The following is a 17912-nucleotide window of genomic DNA, read 5'->3' as shown; positions in this document are numbered from 1 at the left end:
TGCTGTCTATGTTGGTCATAACTTTCCTTCCAAGGAGTATCTTTTAATTTCATGGCTGCAATCGCCATCTGCAGTGATTTTGGAGCCCCCAAAAATAAAGTCAGCCACTGTTCCCACTGTTTCCCCATCTATTTGACATGAAATGCTGGGACCAGATGCCATGATCTTAGTTTTCTGAATGTTGAGCTGTAAGCCAACTTTTTCACTTTCGTCTTTCACTTTCATCAAGAGGCTTTTTAGTTCCTCTTCACTTTCTTCCATTAGGGTGGTGTTATCTGCATATGTGAGGTTATTGATATTTCTCCTGGCAATTTTAATTCCAGCTTGTGCTTCCTCCGGCCCAGCGTTTCTCATGACGTACTCTGCGTATAAGTTAAATAAGCAGGGTGACAATATACAGCCTTGACGTACTCCTTTTCCTATTTGGAACCAGTCTGTTGTTCCCTGTCCAGTTCTAACTGTTGCTTCCTGACCTGCATACAGATTCCTCAAGAGGCACATCAGGTGGTCTGGTATTCCCAACTCTTTCAGAATTTTCCATAGTTTATTGTAATCCACATAGTCAAAGGCTTTGGCATAGTCAATAAAGCAAAAATAGATGTTGTTCTGGAACTCTCTTGCTTTTTCCATGATCCAGCAGATGTTGGCAATTAGATCTTTGATTCCTCTGCCTTTTCTAAAACCAGCTTGAACATCTGGAAGTTCACGGTTCACGATTGCTGAAGCCTGACTTGGAGAATTTTGAGCATTACTTTACTAGCGTGTGAGAAGAGTGCAGTTGTGTGGTAGTTTGAGCATTCTTTGACATTGCTTATTTTTCGGATTGGAATGAAAACTGACCTTTTCCAGTCCTGTGGCTACTGCCAAGTGTTCCACATTTGCTGGCATATTGAATGCGGCACTTTCACAGCATCGTCTTTCAGGATTTGAAATAGCTCAATTGGAATTCCATCTCCTCCACTAGCTTTGTTCGTAGTGATGCTTCCTAAGGCCCACTTGACTTTGCATTCCAGGATGTCTGACTCTAGGTCAGTGATCACACCATCATGATTATCTGGGTCGTGAAGATTTTTTTTGTACAGTTCTTCTGTGTATTCTTGCCACCTCTTCTTAATATCTTCTGCTTCTGTTAGGTCCATACCATTTCTGTCCTTTATCGAGCCCATCTTTGCATGAAATGGTCCCTTGGTATCCCTAATTTTCTTGAAGAGATCTCTAGTCTTTCCCATTCTATTGTTTTCCTCTATTTCTTTGCATTGATCGCTGAGGAAAGCTTTCTTATCTCTCCTTGGTATTCTTTGGAATTCTGCATTCAGATGCTTATATCTTTCCTTTTCACCTTTGCTTTTCACTTCCCTTCTTTTCACAGCTATTTATTTGTAAGGCCTCCTCAGACAGCCATTTTGCTTTTTTCCATTTATTTTTCTTGGGGATGGTCTTGATTCCTGTCTCCTGTAAAATGTCATGAAGCTCCATCCATAGTTCATCAGGCACTTTGTCTATCAGATCTTTTCCCTTAAATCTATTTCTTACTTCCACTGTATAGTCATAGTGAAAGTGAAGTCACTGAGTCATGTTCGACTCTTTGCAACCCCAGAGACTGAATACCAAGTTCGTCTGTCCATGGGATTTTCCAGGTAAGGGTACTGGAGTAGGTTGCCATTTCCTTCTCTAGGAGATCTTTTCCACCCAGGGACTTAACCCAGGTCTCCAACAGTTGCAGGCAGATGCTTTACTATCTGAGGCACCAGGGAAGTCAAGGGATTTGGTTTTAGGTCATACCTGAATGGTCTAGTGGTCTTCTCCACTTCCTTCAATTTCAGTCTGAATTTGGCAATAAGGAGTTCATGATCTGAGCCACAGTCAGCTCCCAGGCTCGTTTTTGCTAACTGTATAGAGCTTCTCCACCTTTGGCTGCAAAGAATATAATCAATAAGATTTTGGTGTCGACCATATGGTGATGTCCGTGTATAGAGTCTTCTCTTGTGAAATTACTTATTTTTGTATAAGTAGAACTCCGTAGGTGAGTTTACTGTCAGATAAGTTTAAAGGTAATTATGTGAAGTCTTTTTGCTTATTTAGCAAATATTTATTGAGCAATTACTAAAACCAGGCAGACACTTTTAACACAGCAACAATAGAATTTTAAAAGGCCTTAATTTATAGAATTTATATTACAGTAACAAAATTATAAGATTTTATTTCTCCTCTTTTACTGATTCATGTAACACAGTTATTTTGATTTTAATATTAGTCTTAGAAGTGTTAATTAAATAGCTAGCAAACCATTTTTTTTAAGAGACAAAGACTCAATCTGAAATTAAGCCAAAACACTGACATTATTCTTGTTCATCTGTCCTGGCAATGTTAGGATACAGGCAGATTTCAGTAAACCAAAAAATAAAGGTAAAGAATAAAAGAAGTATCATGTCCTTCCTTTGTCAGTTCCAATATGAGCAAAAAAAAAAAAAAAACAGAGACTTTATTTTGCAAACAAAGGTCCATATAGTCAAAGCTATGGTTTTTCTAGTAGTCATGTATGAATGTGAGAGTTGGACTATAAAGAAGGCTGAGGCTGAAGAATTAATACTTTTGAACTGTGGTGTTGAAGAAAACTCTTGAGATTCCCTTGGACTGCAAGGAGATCCAACCAGTCCATCCCAAAAGAAATCAGTCCTGAATATTCACTGCAAGGACTGATGCTGAAGCTGAAGCTCCAATATTTTGACCACCTGATGCGAAGAACTGACTCACTGGAAAAAATCCTGATGCTGGAACAGATTGAAGGCAGGAGGAAAAGGGGATGATAGAGGATAAGATGGTTGGATGGCATCACTGACTTGATGGACATGAGTTTGAGTAAGCTCTGGGAATTGGTGATGGACAGGGAAGCCTGGCATGCTACAGTCCAAGGCATCACAAAGAGTCACACAGGACTGAATGACTGAACTGAACTGAAATAAACTGAATACTGTTGAAAGTTTCAAAACATTACCTAGCAACTAAGCAATAGAGAATTGAGCTGATAAAAGGCAAAGGTTTTCATCATGCATTCTTGTTTGTCTCACTGACATAAGAGAAAATTGGTACACTATTCATTTCATAACAGCAACTGGGGTACATTTTTTGACTCTTTGGTTGCAAAATAGTATATCAAATGAATTTATATAAGCATTAGTCTGGTGTTCATGTGTGTGTGTGTATTTTTTTAAGTTGGGCAAAATAATATTTATTTTTTCAATGTTCTGAGAAGTTAGAGTTAGTCATATAGTAGGTTCACTTGCTTAATACTTATTGAATATAATAAAGATAAGAAAATTATAATTTAAATAAAGAATATAATTAGTGTATTGAGTATATTTGCTTTCCTCTAAGCAGATAAATAATTATATATATCTGCTCAGAGGGAAACATAGATAAATTAAATGTAAACACACCTCACACTTGGATTGATACTAAACATGTGCTTGAGATTATATATAAGAAGAAAAGTATGGGTAAAGATGTATTGTTTGGTTTGCTTTATTTCCTTGGTCATTTTTTCATATCCTGCAGGTGTAATTTTCTTTCAAATCATATTTTACACTATTAAAAATTCATTTACATGCATTTATTTTATTAATTATCATTATTATAAAATACTGCAGCTCAATACTTCTCCAGTCCACATGGATATGAACTGGATTTTTTAGACCATGTTCTTTGAAAACCTGATAAAAATAATAACCTCTTGTTTTCTCTCTATATTTGCTTTCAAGGTGTGTTTGCCATTATGATTTACCCAATTAACATTTCATACTGATTTCTCAGACATTCAGAGCAGAGAATTACAGGGCTAAGTTCCTTGAAAGTCAAAGAAAAACTGAGTCACTGGGGATTGCAAGAACTTTTATTTGATTTTTCTCTAAATGTTTAAATAGGTTTTAAAGAAAGCATTGATAAACTAACAGGTATAAAATGTAAACCCTTTAATATGGTTGATGGAGAGCAAAATCTGGCAAATAAAACTTGCAGCATATAGAACTGCCTTAAGCAACCATATAATTTATCATCTAAACTGATCATTATGAAAGTGTACTATTAATAATTACATTAGAAATTTGTGTAACCTGCATCAGTGCTAGGCAAATAGGATTGTGAAAACCCTAGTAGTCAACATACATCATTACAGAGATAACAGGGTAATTATTATCGCTTTTTCTCAAAAGGAAAAAGAAGCAAATGCTTTTTCAAATTTGAATTAAAATTTAAAAACATAATTTAAAAATAGATATTTCACTGGAAAGTTTATATGGTTAACAACTTGTTACTTTTCAAATGGCCACTTCCTTGTATACATATAGAGCTTCTCTGATAAAGAATCCATCTGCAATGAGGACACCCCTGTTGGATTTCTGGGTCAGGCAGATCTGCTGGAGAAGGGATAGGCTACCCAGTACAGTATTCTTGGGCTTCCCTGGTGACTCAGACAGTAAATAATCTGTCTGCAATGCAGGAGACCCGGGTTCAGTTCCTGGGTTGGGAAGATCCCCTGGAGAAGGGAGAGCAAACACTCTCATCTAACAACACAAGGTAAGACTCTACACGTGGACATCACCAGATGGTCAATACTGAAATCAGACTGATTATATTCTTCACAGCCAAAGATGGAAAAGCTCTATACAGTCAACAAAAAAAGGACTTGGAGCTGACTGTGGCTCAGATAATGAACCAATTTATGTCAAATTCAGATTTAAACTGAAGAAAGTAGAGAAAACCACTGGACCATTCAGCTATGACCTAAATCAAATACCTTACGATTATACACTGGAAGTGAGAAATAGATTCAAGGGACTAGATCTGATAGATAGAGTGCCTGAAAAACTATGGATGGAGGTTTATGACTTTGTACAGCAGGCAAGGATCAAGACCATCCCTAAGAAAAAGTAATGCAAAAAAGCAAAATGTCTGTCTGAGGAGGTCTTACAAATAGCTGTGAAAAGAAGAGAAGGGTAAGACATAGGATAAAAGGAAAGATATACCTATTTGAATGCAGAGTTCCAAAGAATAGCAAGGAGTGATAAGAAAGCCTTCCTCAGTGATCAGTGTGAAGAAATAGAGGAAAACAGTAGAATGGGAAAGATTAGAGATCTCTTCAAGAAAATTAGAGATACCAAGGGAACATTTCATTTAAAGTTGGGAACAATAAAGGACAGAAATGGTATGGACCTAACAGAAGCAGAAGATATTAAGAAGAGGTGGCAAGAATACACAGAAGAACAATACAGAAAAGATCTTGATGACCCAGATGATCAGGATGGAATGATCATTCACCTAGAGCCAGACATCCTGGAATGCAAAGTCAAGTGGGCCTTAGGAAGCATCACTATGAACAAAGCTAGTGTAGGTGATGGGATTCCAGTTGAGCTCTTTCAAATCCTGAAAGATGATGCTGTGAAAGTGCTTCACTCAATATGCCAGAAAATTTGGAACACTCAGCAGGGCCACAGGACTGGAAAAGTTCAGTTTTTACTCCAATCCCAAAGAAAGGCAATGCCAAAGAATGCTCAAACTACCACACAGTTGTACTTATCTCACACGCTAGTAAAGTAGTGCTCAAAATTCTCTAACCCAGAGTTCAACAGTATGTGAACAATGAACTTCCAGATATCAAAGCTGGATTTAGAAAGGACAGATGAACCACAAATCAAATTGCTAACATCTGCTGAATCATCAAAAAAGCAAGAGAGTTCCAGAAAAACATCTACTTCTGCCTTATTGACTATGCCTAAGCCTTTGACTGTGTGGACCACAAAAACTCTAGAAAATTCTTAAAGAGAGGGGAATACCAGGCCACCTGACCTGCCTCTTGAAAAATCTGTATGCTGGTCAGGAAGCAACAGTTACAACTGCACACGGAAAAACAGACTTGTTCCAAATAGGGAAAGGAGTACTCAAGGCTGCATATTGTCACCCTGCTTATTTAACTTATATGCAGAGCACATCATGAGAATTGTTGGGCTGGATGAAGCTCAAGCTGGAATCAAGATTGCTGGGAGAAATATCAATAACCTCAGATAGGCAGATAACACCACCCTTATGGCAGAAAGTGAAGAACTAAAGAGACTCTTGATGAAAGTGAAAGGGGAGAGTGAAAAAGTTGGCTTAAAGCTGAACATTCATGAAACTAAGATCATGGCATCCGGTCCCATCACTTCATGGCAAATAGATGGGGAAATAGTGTAAACAGTGAGAGACTTTATTTGGGAGCGGGGTACCTCCAAAATCACTGCCAATGGTTACTGGAGCCATGAAATTAAAAGACGTTTACTCCTTGGAAGAAAAGTTATGACCAACCTATACAACATATTAAAAACAGAGATGTTACTTTGCCAACAAAGGTCCTTCTAGTCAAAGATGTGGCTTTTCCAGTAGTTGTGTATGGATGTGAGAGCTGGACTGTAAAGAAAGCTGAGCATTGAAGAATTGATGCTTTTGAACTGTGGTGTTGGAGAAGATACTTGAGTGTCTCTTGGACTGCAAGGAGATCCAACTGGTCCAACTGCAAGGAGATCCTGACTATTCATTGGAAGGACTGATGCTAAGCTGAAACTCCAGTACTCTGGCCACATGATGTGAAGAATGGACTCATTGGAATAGATCTTGATGCTGGGAAAAATTGAGGGCAGAAGGAGAAGGGGACAACAGAGGATGAGATGGTTGGATGACATAACCAACTCAATGTACACGAGTTTGAGTAAACTCTGTTAGTTGGTGATGGAACAGGATGCCTGGCGTGCTACAATCGTGGGGTTGCAAAGTGTCAGACATGACTGAGCGACTGAACTGAACTGATATGTGGCATCTAATAAAACCAAACTTAAATAAATAAAGAGCAGAATGGCAACTGCCAGAAACTGGGGAGGGGTCTGGGGAGAATGAGGAGATATTGGTCAAAATGTATGTACCTCCAGTTATAAGACAGATAATTTCTGGAGATCTAATGTAGAATATATAGTTAACAGTATTGTATTGAAAGTTGCTAAGGAAATATATCTTAATTGTTCTCACTACACACATAAATAAAATGATAATTATGGAGGTGTTATGGTGGCAATAATTTTCAATATGTAAATATTAATATATTTATTTGTTATGTTGTACATATTAAATTGGATTTCCCTCATAGATCTGTCAGTAAAGAATCTGCCTGCAATGCAGGAGACCGGGGTTCGATTTCTGGGTCAGAAAGATCCCCTGGAGAAAAAAATGGCAACCCACTCCAGTATTCTTGCCTGGAGAATCACATGGACTGAGGAACTTGGCAGACTACCGTCCATGTGGTTGCAAGAGTTTGACATGACTTAGTGACTAAACTACCACCACTACACATTAAACTGACTCATTTTTATATGGTAATTATTTCTCAATAAAGCTGGGAGAAAACTCCTGCTAGTTACTGTGTGGCAACAATTGAGATTTCACTGCCTTGATCAATAGAGTAAACCTCTTTTCTCAGGAAAGGTCAGTGGCATTGAAATAGGAGGGAAAAGGGCAGGGCACAGCAATTAAAAGAATGACATGGCCATGGAATATGACAAAAACTGGTTGGAACCAACTAGGTCCAAGATGGTAGAAGATTTGACTTCTGAAACTTGAGTCTCATTATAGGTTCATTGCAATATATGGGAATGCTAAATGATATACCACCAGTGCCATGAGAGTTCTGAGGTCAACATAAAAGGTCAAAAAGTGGGCAGTGGCTCAGTTCCTGAAAATCTCCATTCTTTCCCTGAAATAATTGAAAAAATCATCCCATTCATTAGCCTATGAAATTACACAGCCTATAAAAACTAGCTAAACAATAATCCAGGGCCTCTCACCTTCTGAGATGGCCCATGTTCTGTCTGTGGAGTGCGTTTCTTTCTAAATAAATCTATTTCTTACCTTTCACTTGATCTCTCACTGAATTCTTTATATGATGTTACATCATGAACCTGAGATTCATTAAATCCTGAGACCAGGTGTATGATCTCAATTAAAAGATTGTGGGCTCAAGTCCCAAACTGAGGTGCACAGTTTCAGCGTGAGGAACATAAAGTTGTAGAGCAGACTTCCACATCTTATGTTCTGCTTTTGTTTTCTTGAAATCTTAATAATTTTAACTGTGAACTTCTATTGTGGATGTGAAGTTTGACAGGACATTTGAAGATTCCTGTGAATAGAGTAAACTGTGCAATATGCATGTCTTACACTGTTTCTTGTCACTTCTTTCAAATATAGTATTTGCAATATCCCCTAAGCACTCTCTGGGACATAGTGAAGGATAGGGAAGCCTGGCGTGCTGCAATCCATGCGGTCGCAAAGAGTCGGACATGACTGAGTGACTGAACAACAAAAAATAAGCACAGAATTCCAGTGGCTCCATTATGCATGAGAGTTCAGTGAGATTCAAAGCACATTCAAGGTCATTATGCTGTGTCTACAACTGAGTCAGGGGAAACATTGACAATTTGTCATTGAACCAGAGCATGTTTCAAAAGCAAAAAGAAACCAACAGAGTTATGAGAAACATGAAAGACCAAGAAACCCTGTCATATTCTTTCTCACTCATGTTAATCCATGTATTAGTTATTCATTTACACTGAAAATGACACAGAGAAAGAAAGAAAAGGCAAGTACAGTTCTTTTTTTTCTTTTTTCTTAACTTAATTAGTAAGTCCTTCCTTTCTAATTCTGTACTAAGCCACAGGTCAAAAGTTTTGACAGAATGTGCACATATCAAGAAGTGAAATAAGTTAATTAAATTAGTCTCACACAGTATTTCTATTCTTCTGGTTACAACAAAAATGCATATTCATGTATAAGCTATGAAAAATGAATTGTATACTTTTTACAATTCTGAGTATGAGTTCAATGCTCTTTTATTTTTTATTTTTTTCTAATTTTATTTTATTTTTAATCTTTACATAATTGTATTAGTTTTGCCAAATATCAAAATGAATCCGCCACAGGTATACATGTGTTCCCCATCCCGAACCCTCAATGCTCTTTTAAATTAAATTTGCATTTAAAATTGTCATTGCAAAATAGATGATAAATTGAGAGAGACTTAAAGAAAAGAGAATGTTTTATATTTTAGTACTATTAAAGTTACTCTCCTGTCTTTTGAACATTTTGATTTTGTTCTTGGGCCCACAAATAGGAACTCCCTTTTTCCAACTGAAAAAGGAATAACAGTTAAATTACAATCTCTACCTTGACCAACTTAAGCATACTGAAGAGATATGCAAGCATTTTGAAGCTCTCTCTTTTCATAGCACATTTTTAATGAACTTTGTGAAGGATATAGTAGAAAAGTATGACTAAATTACACAGAAAAATAAGTTCCAACATTCCCAACTCTCTAGTCCTTAAAATCCTTCAACATTTAAAGGAAATTCAGGCATGACAAACTCACTGACTGTGATTCAAGACTTAGATTAACCAATACAACTGACTAATAAACCACTCAATCATAATTAAACCAAAATGTTGAAACCTGAGTTTTGAGTGTGAGACATTCACTAATAAATTCAGTCTAATGAAGCATTATATGCCTTCTCTGGTGGCTCAGATGGTAAAGCATCTGCCCGCTATGCGGGAGACCTGAGTTTGATCCCTGGGTTGGGAAGATCCCCTGGAGAAGGAAATGGCAATCCATTACTGACAAGCTTTATATATTTTTTCCCTGGGCTATTCTTTTTCATACGATTATATCTTCCCAGATTCCTGCTGATGCAAATTAGCCACCCTTTCTCTGTCTAAGCTGACATCTCTCAATGTAGACTGGTACTAGTGTGACTGATTGGAATCACTCCATTCTAGAAAAATGGCAGGTGGGGCTTGGGGACTTATAATACTAAGAATAAAGGCATCTTTTTGTATGGAAAAGTCTAACCACTAAAAGTCTTTTATACAGAGGAAAGCTGAATTCTTCAGTAGGAAGGAAAGCTGATTCTGCCAGATAGTTAGTTACAATAGGATTTATAGGTGTACATTTCTACCTTTGTCTTTTTGTTTGCCTAAATATCCCTATGCCGTGTCTCAGGGTCCACTCCTCCCCACACCTTAGTATAAGAAATCAAGTACCAATACAGGCTTGTTTCCTGTGTTGCTACTCAACTTTTATAATCAGACCCTGAACTTGATTTTGAAATATCTTCTCTGAAATTCTTCAAGAGGAGAGAGTCTATCAAGGCCAGCATGAGACTTTCTGATTTTATACCAGTGTGCTAAGTTGTGCTTCTCAGGTTCAGTTTGACCTTTTACTTGTATATGCTCACAGTGACCTTCCAAACCAGTCTCCCAAGTCACAAGCTCAGTAATCACCAACAATGATGCCACCTAAGTGCATAGATTATTAGTACACCACCACCCTCTACAGATAAATCACCTGTACTCCTCAAACATGTTAAAAAATGAATCCAAAATTCCATTGTGAAGGTCTGCCCATTGCTAATGCCATGGTTCCAGAGTGATGAAAAAAAGCATTCTTTGGGACTTCCCTGATGGCTCAATGCTAAAGAATCCACCTGTCAATGTAGGAGACATGAGTTCAATTCCTCATCTGGAAGATCCAATATTGCCATGGGGCAATTAAACCGTTGTGACACAACTATTGAGCCTGTGCTCAAAAGCCCAGGAGCCACAGCTAATGAGCCCACACTCTCCAACTGCTGAGTCAAAGAGCCTGTGCTCTGCAGCAAGAGAGTAGTTCACACTCGCCATAACTAGAAACAAGCCTAAGCAGCAATGAAGACCCAGCACAGCCCAAACTAACCAATTAATTTTTTTAAATAAATTATTCAAAAAAGATAGCATAAATTACACACCCCATTTAAAAGTCAAAATTGTACAAAATTACTATGAAAAAAGCAAGATGATTTCAAACAAGGAGCCATAATAGATTATTTTTCTTTTACAATCTGTACTTTCTTTCTAAATTGTTATACTAAATATTCAATGCAAACTAAAATGTATTGTTGAATTTAGTGTGCTAATATTTTGTTGAGAAGTTTGCAGCTATGTTCACCAAAGATATTGTTCTGTAATATTTTTCTTCTGTCCTTGTCTGGTTTTTGTATCAGGATGTTTGCCTCATAAAATAAATTTGAAAGAGTTGCCTTCTTTTTTTATATTTTTCAAAGAGTTTGAGAAGGATTGGTAATTATTCTTTCTGGAATGGTTTTTACAATCTGCCAGTGAAGTCATCCGGTTCTGGGGGTTTTATTTGTTGGAAGGTTTTCAATTACTGTTTTAATTTTCTTGCTAGTAAACAGTTCGGAGAAGGCAATGGCAACCCACTCCAGTGCTCTTGCCTGGAAAATCCCATGGACGGAGGGGCCTGGTGGGCTGCAGTCCATGGGGTCGCTAGGAGTCGGACATGACTGAGCGACTTCACTTTCACTTTTCACTTTCATGTATTGGAGAAGGAAATGGCAACCCACTCCAGTGTTCTTGCCTGGAGAATCCCAGGGACGGGGGAACCTGGTTGGCTGCCGTCTATGGGGTTGCACGTCGCACAGAATTGGACATGACTGAAGCGACTTAGCTGCGGCAGCAGCAGCAGTAGTAAACAGCTGTTCACATTTTCTATTTCATCATATTTCAGTCTTGGAAGGTTGTATGTTTCTAGGATTTTATCCATTTATTCTAGGTTATCCAATTTGTTGTTGCATAATTCTACATATTAGTCTCTTATGGTCCTTAGTATTTCTGTTACTAGTAATATCAGTTGTTATTTTATTTATGATTTTATTTATTTTGGACTTTTTTCTTTTTTTTCTTAGTGAGTGTAGCTAAAAAGCTTCTTAATTTTGTTTATCTTTAAAAAAAAACAACTTAGTTTCATTGAACTTCTGTACTTCTTTTCAGTCTCTTTTATTCACTTCTGTCTATTCTTTGTTATTTCCTTCTTTTTATTAACTTTAGGCTTCGTTTGTTGAGAAAAGTGTTGCTTTTTTTTTAATACATTGGAATATATGCATTCAACATGTATTTTCCAAAGGAACACACTGAAAACAGATATTTCTTAAATACTAATTTGTTTTTAAATTTTATTAATGAAATTTTATTGTAAATATGTTCATCAGGAAACAAAACTTTCTTTGATGAAAATGTAAGCCAATTGTAGAATGCTATAAAGTATGGTAAACATGAGATACAGAAATAGAAGTTTATTTTCTTTTCTAAATTGCCTTATGTATGAAATCTTATTTCTCATCATCATTTAACATAATGCAGAAAAATATAGTATAAGTAAGAAATTAATTATATGTAGTCATTAGACTTCATTGAATGTAGTCCCTGTATTGATTCTTACATTTATCTTAGGATCAAATTGCTCTTTATTTTACTTTGTCTTCTCTCTGTGCATTTGATACCTTTCTTTCTGAGGTGAGATGCATTTATTCTCTACAATTGGAACAGAATTATATAAAGAACTTACAATGGCATAAAACAGTGAAAGGCAAACATTAGCTTGGAAACTAATAGGTTAAACATTCCCACTTTTCTATGTCACTAAATATCCTGCAGCTTGAATTTTTAACCTAGGTTTTAGCATAGATGTTGTGGGGATCACGGTGAAAATATACTCCAGTGAACACTTTATACTTTCCAATCAATGGCTTCCATAATTTGTCACTTGATTGTTGAAAATTCTAGGATTATTGAATGAAAAGACTGTCCATTCTACCTCTATCATCTTTCTCTACTCCTGACTTTTCAATGCACTTGTGTTGAGCACATTTGTCACAATGGTTGTTTTAGTTATTGTGCTAAAACATTTGGCTTAAATCACCCCATTAATTCCTTACAACAACCATGAGAATTAGATATGATTAACATGCCCATTTTACAGAAAAAGAACATAAGAACTTGAAATAGCTTAATAAATCTACCCAAAGTAACAAGAAATAGGAAGAACTGTCAGACAGCAAAGTTCAAGAAAAGATGAGTACAGTTCATTTTCTCATTAAGCTTTTTATCCTTTTTTATGAGAAAAATTATGATTTCACAACTATTTGTACAGCTATGGGCTTACCTGTTCAAAATATTATTCCATTTGGTATTGGTGAGGAAAAAAAAAATCAGGGAATGAGAATGCTGTAATAACCAGTGGGATTTTTATGTAAAGCCTGTATGACATTCAAAAAGGGCAAAAGTTGCCAACTGCCTTTCCTATCATAATTCATAGTGAGTATACTTATTATTAGTTTCACCCAAAACTGAACTCCAGGGAATTTACAATGATGTAAGAAAATCTGTTCTCTTAATGATTCACATTTCAATTCTAGTAGAAAAAGGGTGATGAGGGAGTTAATGCAAACTATGGTGTCCAGGTTTAGAAAGAAGGCTTAGGCACTACACATAAAATCTGACTTTCTCTATAATTTGGCTGTTATAGCTTTTGTGTTTAGATACTTAATAAAATAATATATATATTTATATATATATATATATGTGTGTGTGTGTGTGTGTGTGTGTGTGTGTGTTTAAAGCAGGAATTAAAAGGTGCTTACTCCTTGGAAGAAAAGTTATGACCAACCTAGATAGCATATTGAAAAGCAGACACATCAGTTTGCCAACAAAGGTCCATCTAGTCAAGGCTATGGTTTTTCCTGTGGTCATTTATGGATGTGAGAGTTGGACGGTGAAGAAGACTAAGCACTGAAGAATTGATGCTTTTGAACTGTGGTGTTGTAAAAGACTACTGAGAGTCCCTTGGACTGCAAGGAAATCCAACCAGTCCATTCTAAAGGAGATTAGCCCTGGGATTTCTATGGAAGGAATGATGCTAAATCTGAAACTCCAGTACTTTGGCCACCTCATGAGAAGAGTTGACTCATTGGAATAGACTCTGATGCTGGGAAGGACTGGGGGCAGGAGAAGGGGACGATGGAGGATGAGATGGCTGATGGCATCACCGACTCAATGGATATGAGTCTGATTGAACTCCGGGAGTTGGTGATGGACAGGGAGGCCTGGTGTGCTGGGCTTCATGGTGTCGCAAAGAGTTGGACATGACTGAGTGGGTGAATTGAACTGAACTGAAAGTAGGAAAGTCATAAGGTGAGTCTGAAACATTCTAATGGACCAGAAAGTAAGGAAATGACTGGAGTTGTATCAAAAGGACAATGTAGCCTATTTAAAGTTGGACACACAACCAAAAGGTTAGTTAAGATGAATAGCACATAGCAAAAAGACTATTCTTGATATAAACATATTTCACAGGTAAAAATCCAGTAGTCTATAATAATCTCAAAATAGCAAAAGCAAAATAAGCCTATTTCTACAATTTGAAGTGTGTAACTAAAATGCCAACTACTTACTCTCAAAATTACTTCTTAAAAGGAAGGACTTAGGCTTTAAACCTGTTTTGCAGTAGACTATGTATAGTCATAGTTGATTCAAGAAAGATCATTTTCTTGTTGAGCTAGTTGATAAACAGTATTATATCAGTTTCAGGGGTACAACATAGTGATTCAAAATTATTATAGATTATATTCCATTTATAGTTATTATAAAATATTGGATAAATTCCCTGTACTGTACAATATATTCTTGTAGCTTATTATTTTATACATTGTGGTTTGTACTTCTTAGTCCCTTACCCCTACTTGCCCTTCCCCTAGACAGATCTTTTTAGTAAAAGAATGAAAATAATTAAATTTAGAAAGAGTGATAAAATTAGTAAATCAACATTTTGTAATCCACAGAGTATGTCATGAGAAACGCTGGGCTGGAAGAAGCATAAGCTGGAATCAAGATTTCTGGGAGAAATATCAATAACCTCAGATATGTAGATGACACCACATCTTATGGCAGAAAGTGAAGAGGAACTAAAAAGCCTCTTGATGAAAGTGAAAGAGGAGAGTGAAAAAGTTGGCTTAAAGCTCAACATTCAGAAAACAAAGATCATGGCATCCGGTCCCATCACTTCATGGGAAATAGATGGGGAAACAGTGTCAGACTTTATTTTGGGGGGCTCCAAAATCACTGCAGATGGTGATTGCAGCCATGAAATTAAAAGACGCTTACTACTTGGAAGAAAGGTTATGACCAATCTAGATAGCATATTCAAAAGCAGAGACATTAATTTGCTAACAAAGGTCTGTCTAGTCAAGGCTATGGTTTTTCCAGGGGTCATGTATGGATGTGATAGTTGGACTGAAAAGAAAGCTGAGCACCGAAGAATTGATGCTTTTAAACTGTGGTGTTGGAGAAGACTCTTGAGAGCCCCTTGGACTACAACGAGTTCCAACCAGTCCATTATAAAGGAGATCAGCCCTGGGATTTCTTTGGAGGGAATGATGCTAAGGCTGAAACTCCAGTACTTTGGCCACCTCATGTGAAGATTTGACTCACTGGAAAAGACTCTGATGCTGGGAGGGATTGGGGGCAGGAGGAAAAAGGGACGACAGAGGATGAGATGGCTGGATGGCATCACTGACTCGATGGACGTGAGTCTGAGTGAACTCCGGAAGTTGGTGATGGACAGGGAAGCCTGGCGTGCTGCGATTCATGGGGTCGCAAAGAGTCGGACACGACTGAGTGACTGAACTGTACTGAACTGAATCCCCAATAAAATGACTGATTCAGACAATGATCATCACTGATCCTAAATCTTTATCTAAAACACTTATGAGACATATTTGTGTTATATCAAAGTATCATTCCATACATTATTTGTTCTCAATGACTGAAGCCAACTTTTGTTACTTTATTAATAGTCAGTGATCTGTATTAATCTCACTTAACCACCTGACATCTTCCCATATGAAATTCACAGCATCCCTGCTGAAATGTGTTTGCAAAATATATTTAGCCCAAAATATTCCATCTCCTAGATTCAACTTTCTGGTTACAGTAATTCAGATAATGAATGAAAAACTAAAGTAAAAACATTCAAAAAGTTCAGAAGGTAGGACATTCTGGGAGCTCTTCTACAAGTCAGTACCATCAAGGAAATAAAGGGTTTGTGTGTCCATGAGTGTTTGTTTGTCTAGGTGTTGTCCTTTAGATTAAAGTGAATTAAAAGATATACCAACCAAAAGGAATGATACCTCATTATGGATATTCATTAAATGAAAACAGCATAAAAGATATTTGGTGAACTGGATAAATAAATGTGACTAAAACCAGTTTTTAGATCATGAGGGAGTTATTTATTCTGTTATATCTGAAGATATAATGGTAATGTTACTAACATTATCTTATATGTACAGATGTCAACTGAATTATTTATGTCTGGTATGATATGTTTTAGAATTATAACTTAAAATACTTCAGTGAAAGCAAAACTAGATGGACCAAATGTAGCAAAATATCAACAGTTGCTGAATCTTATTGAAAGGCATTAGGTGGTCTTTGCTTCTCTATATGTTTTAAATATGCATTACAAAAAAATTACAAAAAATGCTTCATAAAACTTATAATCAACTTGGCTGTTACTTATTCCACAATTTAAAATTGAAATTTGATTATTCATTATATATTATGCACACATATAATGTGCTTGGGCTTCCCTGGTGGCTCAGAGGTTAAAGCATCTGCCTGCAATGCAGGAGACCTGGGTTCAATCCCTGGGTCAGGAAGATCCCCTGGAGAAGGAAATGGCAACCCACTCCAGTATTCTTGCCTGGAGAATTCCATGGACAGAGGAGTCACTCAATCGTGTATAAATCTTTATGATCCCATGGACTGTATAGCCCACCAAGATCCTCTGTCCATGGAGATTCTGCAGGTGAGTATACTGGAGTGGGTTGCCATGCTTTCTTCCAAGAGATTTCCCAACCCATGGATCAAATCCAGGTCTCCCACATTTCAGGCTACCATCTGAGCCACCAGGGAAGTCCGTGAATACTGGAGTGGGTAGTCTATCCATTTTCCAGGGGATCTTCCTGACCCAGTAATCAAACTGGCATCTCCTGGATTGCAGGTAGATTCTTTACCAGCTGAGCTGCCAGGGAAACTCCACACACATAATATATATATATACAAAAATACATGTGTGTATATATATATATATATGTATGTATATATATATATATATTTATATATATGATAGTGTGACAACAAGATTACCTTAAATTGTACCAATAAAGCCAAATTTGTGGAAATGATTACCGAACGACAAACTAGAAACCTTGTTGATTCTCTTAAGGTACCTCACCCACAGCTTAACTATTAGGAAAAAGCAAATTTCTTGTAAACGTGCATACTCTGGCCACCAGATGCAAAAAGCCAACTCACTGGAAAAAACCCTGGAGTGGGGAAAGATTGAAGGCAGGAGGCGGGGCAGCAGAGGTTGAGATCATTGGATGGGGTCACCAACTCAATGTACATGAGTTTGAGCAAGCTCCGTGAGATGGTGATGGATAGGGAAGCCTGGCATGCTACAGTCCATGGGGTCGCAAAAAGTCAGACGTGACTTAGTGACTGAAAAACGACATCCTGTTTCTGAATGCAAGGGTGGAATGTCTCATTTTTTTTTCTAGCTTTCTAAGTTAAAATAGACTGTCATATAATATTTAATATTTTGTCACTGAAGGATCAATACACTAACTGGAAAAATAAGCTTGTGAAATAGAAAACAGTATCCATTACCTGATATATGGAGTATGGACATTAAGCAGAAAAGCTAGAATCCCTGTTCCATTATTGATGCTTTTCTAAGAGTAGCTTTCTAAGGATAGTTTCAGACTTCCTAAGTAGCTCAGATGGTAAAGAATCCACCTGCAATGCAGGACCCAGGTTAGATCTCTGAGTCTGGAAGATCCACTGGAGAAGGGAATGGCAATCCACTAAAGTATTCTTGCCTGGAGAATCCCATGAACAGAGAAGCCTGGTGGACTATAGTCCATGGGGTTGCAGTAAGTCAGACATGA

General features: G+C 37.1%; 1 long non-coding RNA gene across 1 annotated transcript in view; it reads right to left on the bottom strand.

Annotated features, from left to right (window-relative positions):
- Window positions 1–1254: 1254 nt before the first annotated feature.
- The window catches only part of LOC147378107 (uncharacterized), an 81254-nt gene continuing 64596 nt past the window's right edge, over window positions 1255–17912 (bottom strand). The window contains exon 3 of the long non-coding RNA XR_015151332.1: window positions 1255–1914. This is a non-coding gene — a long non-coding RNA (uncharacterized LOC147378107). The remainder of the gene's footprint in view (window positions 1915–17912) is intronic.

This window comes from Bos grunniens, chromosome 2 (assembly GCF_055505025.1).
Source record: "Bos grunniens cultivar Pamir isolate PY7600 chromosome 2, Bosgru_T2T1.0, whole genome shotgun sequence".
In the NCBI taxonomy this organism is placed as follows: Eukaryota; Metazoa; Chordata; class Mammalia; order Artiodactyla; family Bovidae; genus Bos; species Bos grunniens.
The sequence above is the reverse complement of the archived record's forward strand: the minus strand, read 5'-3'. Positions and strand labels throughout refer to the sequence as shown.